Below are 8,650 nucleotides of genomic sequence, written 5' to 3' on the forward strand. Positions count from 1 at the left end.
CGCGGCGGAGGGGGGCGCAACGTGCACGGTGGTTGAACCAAGTGGAGGAAGATCTGGAGAGTGTGGGAGTTCCGCAGCGGAATTGGAGAGTAGCAGCCCAGGACCGAGTCCAGTGGCAGCGCATCTGGAGACAGCTCATGACCCGGAGGTTGTACGAGCAGTAAAAGTAAGTAAAAGTAAGTAAGCCCAAAACAGGAATTTTTTAGGTACTTTTTTCTCGACCCTCTCCGATTTCAATGAAACTTTGAAGACATGTTATCCTAGGCCTATAAAAGCCATTTTTGTGTATATGGAGCCAGTTACACTCGATAATGACATTTGAGAAGGGCGTAAGTGTTTTAAATATTTGTGTGTTTCGTAATTTAAATATTGCTGTATCTCGAAGCCGTTGCATCGTATCAAAAAGTGGTCAAAGACAAACTTGTAGGAAATTTGACGGGCTTTCCGAAAAAAATACACTCACAGAAAAAAGCACTCCACTTTTATGAGATTTTTTGATTTTTAAGTTTAAAAGTCAAATTTGAAGGTGAGCCCACGATTTTTTTTCGTTCAAAATTTTTGTGAAAATAGCCTAAGATGTTACAAAAAGACTCACGAAAAATGCAGGATGGAGCAACTCAATTTGTGGAAAGCTCTCCAACAAAAAGGACACCTCAAACTACAGCAGAAAAAAAACTATCCAAGACACCCTTGTTTGAAACTGTACTACAGCTCCCTGACTGAAAAGTCCGTCGGACGTCCGTCGTTTGTCGTCCGTGCAATTGTACGACGTCGCAGGACAATGTCGTGCGACTTTCGCGCGAATGTCATACGTTTTTGCACCAAAATGTCGTATTTGTCGTGCGATCGATCATCGAAATTGTTCGACATTGTCGTACGACATTCGACCGACGTCGCACGGTTTTGTTATTTAGGTTGTCGTGCCTTTGTCGTGTGCTGTTTTTTCGTTTTTATTAGGTTAGGTTGCAGTAAAAATAGAAATTTTTTTATTTTTAAATTATTTTTAGATGTATTGTATATTTTCTGTAAATTAAACTTTTTCACTAAATTTCATATACATTCATTAATTTTAGATGTTGTGTATCGCGATCTTTAAGTGGTTTTTTGGCGTTGTCTTCCGGTTGGCCTTTCAGCTCATCTCGTCACTTCGGCATCTTGGCCGGACTTTGTCAGCCATCTTTTCGAGTTTGCTTCCGTTTATTTCCCACGGATTGATGGCCACCGGAGTACGGGACAACATCAGTTTACCGGAAGTGTCCGGTGCAGGTGTTTTTGCGATCGTTACAGCTTCCGTTCCCTGGGACAAAACGGAGACGCTGGGTTGTCAGCAGGATCTGATTGGAATATTTTTGGTTACCTGAAAAAAGATTACGTCATTCGGCTGAATCATCCAAAACATAACTAAAGTTTTGTTAAAAAAAGAAATCTCATGACAGATATCATACTCAAAAATTCTGCGAAAATTCATAAATTATGTAAATGTGGAATATTCAAAAACCTTTGAAGAACTGTAAATTTAATAACGTTAATTGTAAAATTCAACTTTCAATGTTAAAAAAAAAATATATATATATATATAGCCAATTTAAACATGAAAATTTTTAGGAAAAAAGACAAAAAATACTTAAAGGCAAAAAAAAAATCAAGCATTTTAAATTTCAGATAAAAATCAACATATGCATGGAGAATCTTGTTTTTTTTTTTTTTTTTTAAATTTAAAGTACATGTCTCGGATGAGTTTTCAAAAGCCGTAAGAGCCACCGTGGCCTCTGACACTAATTGTCGTTTTTCTCGAAAATAAAGCAAAATTTCATTTATTTTAAGTTTGGGGCACTTGAAGGACGTGTAGATGAACAATCTCGAGTATTTTTGATATTGGTTTTTCGTAAGTACGTCGAATACCGATGCAAAAAGGACTTTGTTTACCAATGGCTCTTACGGCTTTTTGAAAACTAATCCGAGATGTGTTTCTTGGGACACTTAAGTCCTTGTAATGAAGCAATAAATTTTAAAGCTTTTGAACAATTTTGAAATGTTTGAATGTTAGAATCGTTAAAATTTAAAATATCAGAATAATTTTATAATAAAAACAAATTCTTTGATATTTTTAAAAATAGTTTATAAAATCAAGAATTTAAAGAATAATAAGTTTGAAAATGTAGGAGTTTAAGATTTGTAGAATCTAATTTTATAATTTTATAATTTTATAATTTTATAATTTTATAATTTTATAATTTTATAATTTTATAATTTTATAATTTTATAATTTTATAATTTTATAATTTTATAATTTTATAATTTTATAATTTTATAATTTTATAATTTTATAATTTTATAATTTTATAATTTTATAATTTTATAATTTTATAATTTTATAATTTTATAATTTTATAATTTTATAATTTTATAATTTTATAATTTTATAATTTTATAATTTTATAATTTTATAATTTTATAATTTTATAATTTTATAATTTTATAATTTTATAATTTTATAATTTTATAATTTCGCAATTCGCAATTTTCAGTGTAAGAACGGGCCTTGACCGATCTTATGCACCAGGTTCCCGACGAACACGCACTGCCCTTACACCTACATCTCACCCTTGCTCTGAGTCAGTACGAGCAGCACGCTAGAACACGCTTTGAGTGTTCGTGCCAGGCATGCACACCTTCTTTTCCGGTTACGCATTTTAACTCGGCCGGGGGTGGTACATTACGTAGGGTTTGATGTAAGTATAAGCGCCTAATCATTTACAGTGTGCCTATCAACATTTATTTAAGCGAAAACTGTTTTATTTTTAGTTTGAATTCAAAAACTAGCTGTTATTTTACTGTGTATTGTTTTCTCCTGAAATCTTTCCTAGTGTTGAGTCGTGTTAATCTGTTGCTATTTCTTCTGTCGCGGTGTTTTGTTACAATATTTTGGTCCTAAGCATTTTAGAAAAGTTTTTCAAAAGTACAATAGTAATATTTGTGTTAATCTTTTAATCATTCCATAAATTGAGTAAGGGCTCGAACTTCACTTGTTTGAAAAAAAGGGTGAAGATTGAAAACAATAGACAGTAAAAGAGAATTTATTTTATAAAAATCAAGAATCAATAGTAAGAGAATGATGAGCGTATTTTAAAGAATAAAAATGAGAAGCTAGATGTATTAGATGTAAAATTAGACAATAGTTAATAAAAAGAGATACAAAACAAGCATTATAGTAGTGATAATTTATAGGACAGATAAAAAATTATTCAAATAAATAAATTCGCAATAAAATCAAAAAAGATTAGGCGAATGATAAATAGACTTGATATAACTAGTACATTCAGGAAAAGTATGTTTTTAAAGAAAAAACAAAGTTTGTTACAGCAGTATCAATTGGTAAAAAAGATAGGTGGTGGAGATAGGTGGTAGCTGAAAATGAAAAGAAGAGAAACCCCGTTGTGCGATGCTTCAGGTACATCCACAGCAGTTGACTCAACATACTGCGAATCGAAACAATACCGTCTACAATCACAAATTACTTCCCTTTCCCACATTGTCGCGCCCCTTTCTTTTAGCCGTCTCGACTCTGACCCGCGGTGGTCAAAGAATTACGATCCGTTTCCACAGGCCACCAGCTAGGTCATCATGAAAACCAAGCCAACGTGGAGGTAAGAAAATAGGACACTCGCAAGGAACCAGAGCTATACTGTTCTGATCAAGATAATTCGGATGATCTAACAGAACTACGGATGTAGTTAGTTACGCTCCTTCCAGGATGTTCCTTACGTGGACGTCAACCGGAGAGCACGCAACAAGGTCAGTGCCATTGCATGCTCTTAGGTATCAATCCTTGGCCTGCTTATAATTTTATAATTTTATAATTTTATAATTTTATAATTTTATAATTTTATAATTTTATAATTTTATAATTTTATAATTTTATAATTTTATAATTTTATAATTTTATAATTTTATAATTTTATAATTTTATAATTTTATAATTTTATAATTTTATAATTTTATAATTTTATAATTTTATAATTTTATAATTTTATAATTTTATAATTTTATAATTTTATAATTTTATAATTTTATAATTTTATAATTTTATAATTTTATAATTTTATAATTTTATAATTTTATAATTTTATAATTTTATAATTTTATAATTTTATAATTTTATAATTTTATAATTTTATAATTTTATAATTTTATAATTTTATAATTTTATAATTTTATAATTTTATAATTTTATAATTTTATAATTTTATAATTTTATAATTTTATAATTTTATAATTTTATAATTTTATAATTTTATAATTTTATAATTTTATAATTTTATAATTTTATAATTTTATAATTTTATAATTTTATAATTTTATAATTTTATAATTTTATAATTTTATAATTTTATAATTTTATAATTTTATAATTTTATAATTTTATAATTTTATAATTTTATAATTTTATAATTTTATAATTTTATAATTTTATAATTTTATAATTTTATAATTTTATAATTTTATAATTTTATAATTTTATAATTTTATAATTTTATAATTTTATAATTTTATAATTTTATAATTTTATAATTTTATAATTTTATAATTTTATAATTTTATAATTTTATAATTTTATAATTTTATAATTTTATAATTTTATAATTTTATAATTTTATAATTTTATAATTTTATAATTTTATAATTTTATAATTTTATAATTTTATAATTTTATAATTTTATAATTTTATAATTTTATAATTTTATAATTTTATAATTTTATAATTTTATAATTTTATAATTTTATAATTTTATAATTTTATAATTTTATAATTTTATAATTTTATAATTTTATAATTTTATAATTTTATAATTTTATAATTTTATAATTTTATAATTTTATAATTTTATAATTTTATAATTTTATAATTTATAATTTTATAATTTTATAATTTTATAATTTTATAATTTTATAATTTTATAATTTTATAATTTTATAATTGTATAATTTTATAATTTTATAATTTTATAATTTTATAATTTTATAATTTTATTATTTTATAATTTTATAATTTTATACTTTTATAATTTTATACTTTTATAATTTTATAATTTCTGTAATTCTGTAATTCTGTAATTTCGGAATACATTCGTCCGGCTTCAGCTGAAGATTCATGCTGTCCCATGTTGCATGTTCGAGTGTAGACCTACGGAAAACCTTGCCGCGAGGAGAGGTGAGTGAGAAGTACACGAACCACCTACGACATAATTCCTCGGGCGGCCCAGGTCAACTCGAAGTTACCCCAGGCACCCCCAGTGCAGGACACATTGGGGGTAGAAAGCGGATAGATATTTCAGTGAATACAATAATTATGACAATATAGTTTCATATAATCCTTATTCCTTGATCTTACCTTTTGACACTATCAAACCTAGCAATATTACTATTGCATCTTACCATTCCCTTTGATAGTGTCAACTTCAAACCTTCATCCATTGTGCAATTAACACATAATTTCCGCTATATTCTTCATGCGGAATCGTCGTCTACTTTCTTCGCCTTATTATCACTTAACCACGACGCGATATTGTTCTCACATTTTTTGAGCTTCAACGACCGATTGTTATTCACGCACTTATAAAAATACTTGTTCTGTTTCGCGGCGTTGTCTACTTTAATTTTGGACATGATTATCTTTTCACTGTGAAATACACACTGTTGGCTGATACAATGACTTTTTCGGTCATCGTATGCTCGCAAGGTACATGAAAAAGACAGAGAAAAAATGGGATTAGTACAATGTAAAATAAAATCGAACATTGAATAACAGACTAACACAGAAAGAAAGAATAAAGAAACCTTCAGAACTACCAACTTGTAACGAGAAGCTTACTAGAAAACAACTGAAGTTGTGAAATATGGGACAAGACAAACAAACTTGAATAGCTAACATATATAATAAAACAGTTTGAACGTACCTTTAATCATATTAACAGTTATGCCCAAATTTCTTACCAAATTATTTTCAGCAGTTACATTTCTACAATAATGTATTGCGATTCCAAGTTAGAATAATTGAGTAGTTAAAGTTTATGGGGTTAGAAACAAGTTATAGCAATAGAAAAATAAATAGATGGATAGATTTTACTAAATTTTGTCTTAAAAGAATAGGAAAAATCTAGCTTGTTTTTGAAAATAGCCAATGCACCAAGAGCAAACATACAGCATTTCACGTTCACACCGTATAGAGTAAATGTGATAAACTATATGTCCACATTCGGGGCACCACCTTTTTCAGAATATAGGAAATGATAGAAGGAAGACCCCATTCTGTATAGTGGAAGATTTCTGCAACACCTTGGACTCGGACCAGACATTTTGTCTGAAATAAGAGAGAAAGACAAATATTAAATTGTGGTATTATCACTAAATCCTATCATCCTTTCACCCTCCAAGACATGGTCTATCCTTCGTGCCTTCGTGTCTTGGGTGATGGCGAATTCTACCTTCTTCAATGATCTTCGGACCACCTCCAACTAGAATTCACAACAGGACCTCCCTAGGCTCCAGTTTACAACATGACAGCGACGAGAACACAGCCGAATGGGAGTTGACAGTATCAAATGCATGCTATACCCTTTGCTTTGCTGGATACTTACTAATAGCAAAGGGCGAGAGTCCTGCGACTCTCAGCAATCATGAATACTGCCCATTTGCCACAATTTTATACTTTTATAATTTTATAATTTATTATAAAAACTATTGTTAAAAGATAACCAAGATAACTGAAGAAATAAACAGAATTGAATTGTATTGAAGAAATGTAATAATTATATTATTTTAATTTTATTTTATTTTCAAGCGAAATCATACTTTATTTGTAAAATTGAAAAGTTTGAGGAATGAAAGAAAAAGAATTTTGTTGTTTAGAATTTTTGATAATTTCCCCCCCCCTCCCCTCCTCCACGCACATTTTCATCGTCCTCATTTATTTTTCAAATGGGAGGCACACCCCCTCCATCAGGGGTGCCAGGTTGCCAGATAAATCTGGCATTGCCAGATTTTTTGAGCGCCAATTAGAAAAAAATAATTTTCTATTTCTTCCTCACATTGTTTTATTGACGTATTTTGTTTATTTTGTGAAGCTATAATGTATAAAAATTGAAAATACACAGTTTTTGAACAAAAAATTACTTATTATTTTTAAAAAAGTGGCTTGCCAGATTTTTCCCAGATTTTTTCTATTCAGACCTGGTAACCCTGCCCTCCATAGAGAAAGGAATTCAATACTCTTGCCCCCTCTATCGTTTCAAAAATAACTCACCGTATAAAAACCTCCGGCGGATCAGAAACGCCGCCTCATCCATTACATGCCGTTTGATCCTCCTCCTCCTTGGGTATGGCACGCACCGCCACCTCCAGCGGAAAGTTAAACGCCAATCCGCTTCCTCGATCGCAGACCGGTTCCTTTCCCTCCCGTCTTCCGACAAGGCCCGCTGGAGCAACGATGGGACCCGTTCTCCTCCTCCTCCACCATCACGAAGGCCGAAATCAGGAAATCTGGAATATATTGTTATGATAAAGCCGCTCGCCCACTCCGACCGAAACTTTCCGGTAAAAAAGGAACACAACTTACCAATCAACTGGCCAAAATCCACACGAAACCTTACTGCAACGTAAAACTGGTTTGAATCGATTCAAAGTTTCTCTGATTTGATCAAGTCCAAACAAGTCCAACTGGAGAGAACTGTCAAACTGCGTCGAAAATCTTGACTTCAAATTGAAGGAAAATCGATGGAAAAACAATGTCGGTCATGTCAAGTGTTTGTCGTACGTTTGTCGTCCTTTCGATCAATCGATATCGAAACGGTAAAATCAAAACCGCGCGACAGCTCGTACGACGTGCGACATTTTTCAAACAGGGAGTGGTCGAAAGCAACAAAGCTCAGTCGAGACACGCACCACTCTAGGTGAAATAGGGGGTGGGGGAGAAGGGGTAGGATTTCAAATGTGCAAATATTTGGTGTGCAGTTATGATTTGCAAGGGTGGAGAATTTGGTGCAAAGTGTGCAATAATATCACAAATTTAAACTCAATTTTAGTACCCAATTGAATGAAATGCGTGTAGTCAATTTTAGTGGGCTGAGAGCTTGGTTGAGAGGATGATCATGCATTCATAACTGTTACCATGCAATATTGAGGAAGCATGGTACATTTAACGATACTTGCATTTTGTTTTGTCGAAAAGTCCGGTTATTCGAAGAATCGAGATTTTCAGCAAATGTTTTAAAACTTGCCATGGTCGGTCTTTAAGTGTATCTACCAGTTTAGAGCCCTATCGAGAAATTGAAAGTGAGAGTGTGTGCGTGCAACATGGAGTTAAACCTTGAGTTAAACTTTCTGAAGTGCCATGGTAAACTATTTCACAGCAACTGCACAGAAAGTTTAAGTCAATGTAGCAGATTTGACAGCTCGATTAAATTGGAATTTCTAAAAATTATAATTTGTTTTGTCCCGTTCGAACTTTCAGTCCAACTCCCCTGACACATCGAGATGCCACGCCAAGTTTCCCGTTAACGCGCGCGCCCGCAAGCCCCTCTTTTTCGACCTTCCCGTTACCACATCAACACGCACACCAACACAAAAGCAGAGGAGCGCGCACTCTACACA

The 8,650-nt window shown here is 31.0% G+C and overlaps 1 long non-coding RNA gene across 1 annotated transcript; it reads right to left on the reverse strand.

The window, feature by feature from the left end:
- Positions 1–1,100: 1,100 nt before the first annotated feature.
- On the reverse strand, positions 1,101–7,728 carry LOC119767973. The gene is made up of 3 exons (XR_005277827.1): positions 7,617–7,728; positions 7,305–7,540; positions 1,101–1,357 (listed from the first exon to the last, which is right to left on the reverse strand). It is a non-coding gene; the product is annotated as an uncharacterized LOC119767973 (long non-coding RNA).
- Positions 7,729–8,650: the final 922 nt, after the last annotated feature.

This window comes from Culex quinquefasciatus, chromosome 2, assembly GCF_015732765.1.
Source record: "Culex quinquefasciatus strain JHB chromosome 2, VPISU_Cqui_1.0_pri_paternal, whole genome shotgun sequence".
Classification (NCBI taxonomy): Eukaryota; Metazoa; Arthropoda; class Insecta; order Diptera; family Culicidae; genus Culex; species Culex quinquefasciatus.